A 2,961-nucleotide genomic window follows, 5' to 3' on the forward strand; every position below is an offset into this window, starting at 1 on the left:
AGGCAAATTCACTGTAAGTAGATTTGCATTTTCTGTCTTTGCTTTGTCTCTGCAGAACTTCTCACTATGGTTGTTTTTGCCACAGTGCTTACATGGATTAACTTTGAAGCAGTCCTTTGAAAGGTGATTTGTCTTTCCACAGTGATTGCAAGGAGAGTACTTGCCCTTCTGGAATTTCATAACATAAGCAGTGTCATTGCCTTTCCTTAACTCCATGTGTCTTTCTTCTTCTTGGAGAGCTGAGATAATGCCTTCAAGGTTTGGATTTGGAAGATTCTTCAAAGTGCTTACAATGTGATCAAAGCTTTCAGGCATACTCTTAAGTAGTACTGCCATAGCATCATCAGGGGTGATAGGAGAGTTGATAGAAGCTAACTGAGTCATAAGACTCCGCATATAGTTGACATGGGCAGCTAAAGTAGTATCACTTGCCATTTTTAATTCAAAGAAAGAGATTTTAAGTGATAGTTTAGAAATATGAGAGCTTGCACCAAAAATCAAATCTAGCTTCTGCCATGCTTCCGATGGAGACTCCAAGTCAGATATATGATGTATGTAATCATCACCCAAAGCTAAAGCAATTATACCATATGCTTTTTCTTCTCTTGCTGGATCCCTTGCCGGTCGTGTCGGAGCTGAAGATTCCCCAGCATTTGAGGCCGTAGAAGAAGCGGTAGGAGAAGGTTTGACAAGTCCCCATAAGTTCTCCCGCATTAATGCAAATTTTACCTTCATTTGCCATGTATGGAACCCCTTTCCATTGAACTTCTCAAGATTATATAAAGTAGCCATGAGAGGGTCTAACCCAGATATTGGGCAGTGTCTATCTCTCTTACAAGGCAAAAAGAACTGCAATACTTCCAAAGTATAGCCACTTGTTGTAGCAAATAGTAGTTACTAGTTTTCAAACAATGATGCTACTTTTTATATGCTTCATAGAAGTGGATGAAATAACCACTTTCCAATCACAACCAGGTCTAGCAAGTCAAAACAAAACTGAAGCAACACTTGTAGTGAAGTTATTAAAAACTTCAAAAGACCAGAAATGCTAGAGTAGCATTTTATGTAGCATCATTTTCAAAAGCATGTAAAAACTGTCAAAACTAGAGAGCTGAACTTGGAGGGCTCATAGCACACTCTTCAAAGCAAAAGAAAGGGGGCTTTCTAAGGCAAAAGAGAGCTGGTATACCACAGTAGATCCTCTGGGAAGAAGAGGCGAAAATATGCGTCAGGTTGCCTTCACCTTCATGAACAAAGTCGACTGGTTTTTCTCTGTTTTCTCCTTCAATATGCAGCCATTGCTGCTCAGATTTCAGCACAAGGTAGCTCTAGGTATGGACTAACTCCCCCTGAAAGGAATTAGAGAAAGTCGAAGCAGGCGTAGAGAACTTGCAGTAGAGAACTTCGACGACTTTCGTACAATGGCGACCAGCAGCGCGGGTATTTTGTCAATTCCTTCCAGCTCGAAGTTCGCCCTAACAAGAGGGATCTACAGCAGAAAGGGTGTGGGAAATGGTTGAGGATTGAAGGAGAACAAGCTCAAGCAAAATTTTTGGAGAAGAGGGAGAGATGGTGAAGAAGAAGAAGAAGAAGATGATGATGATGTGGCAGAAATGGGCTCAAGGGGGATGAAATGGCTCTGATACCATGTTGGAATACTGAAAGGAAAGAGTAGAGTTGACACAAAATCAGAGGACTTGCATATAGAATGAAGAAGAAAGAGGTCCTTAAGTAGGCACCTCATACAAGGTCACTGACATCACTGATGACCTCAAAGCTCCACAATCATCTCTTCAATCTGCTCCTAGATTCACTCAATCATCCTATGTGGCTTTTCCACCACCTAACTGTGCTTGTGGGCACCTAACTGTGCCTCTAGCACTCACACATAGAAACATAAGGTGTGCCTGAGGCATACACCTTGAGATATCCCAACAAGCTGTAGGTGCAAGGGATCCACTCATCCAATGCATTTCTGGTGTTGTGGAAGACACAAGAGGTCACAACATTGCATGGTCTTGTAGCCTTGCTTCTCACCATGCTTGCAAAGGTTGCAATAGCAAGAATGGAACTCCTACACAAGGAAATGTAGCTCCAATAGAGGCACAAAAGAGGGAGAAAGAGAGGGATAGAGTAATAGCAACAAAGGCACAAGAGAGGGAGGAGAGGGACATAGCAGCAATTCGAAAATGGAGGGAATTGGCAGGCTAGACAAGAATAGTGGGGGGTAGAGGCCCTAGAAAGAGGGAGGGGAGAACAAAAATTCACCACAAGGGGCCTACCGTCTCATTGAAGGTAGATTTGGACTCATGTGGGGGAGGTGCAACTGGTAGGAGGGTCAAACATGGGTTAAGATGGGGGGGATGGTTTAGGTGGTCCCTAGTGTAAGGGGAGCAACCAATAGGGGCTCTCTATAGGCCTACCCACCCCCCACCTCAACATACCATTGCCCCACACCTTCTAGCACTCTCATTGGTACACCTCAAATCCCTCTCTAATCCCTTGAAATTAGGAAACACTAATTGGAGGCCCTTTTGAGACCCCATTTCTCCCCTAATGACTCAGCTATTCCACCTAGCAATATGTTTGTAGCTTCATTGTTGTTTTTTGATAGTAGGAGCCTTCTTTGTCACTGCCATTTTCATATAGTTGGATCCTTCCTATTAAGAATGCTTATATCAAGCCATATGGATCCTCACAAAAGCACCTTGAACTCTCTATTGACTTTATAATTCTGTTACCCTTTGGTCATCACACCACGCATAATGCAACATTGAGGGATGTTCATCCCACCTCATCATCTAATTGCACATGGATTGGTGTGGTGCTTCACTAGTACTAGTGTCTAGGTACATTGTATGAGTCTTCTACATTTCCTCGCTTGGAAGAAACATATTCCCATGTTCGTTTGTAAAATGATTGTGGCTAGAATGTCCACCACGATGATTTTCTCTTTCACAG

Source organism: Dipteris shenzhenensis, chromosome 15, assembly GCF_047967505.1.
Source record: "Dipteris shenzhenensis isolate YYH24624 ecotype China chromosome 15, Dip_SZ_1.0, whole genome shotgun sequence".
NCBI lineage: Eukaryota > Viridiplantae > Streptophyta > Polypodiopsida > Gleicheniales > Dipteridaceae > Dipteris > Dipteris shenzhenensis.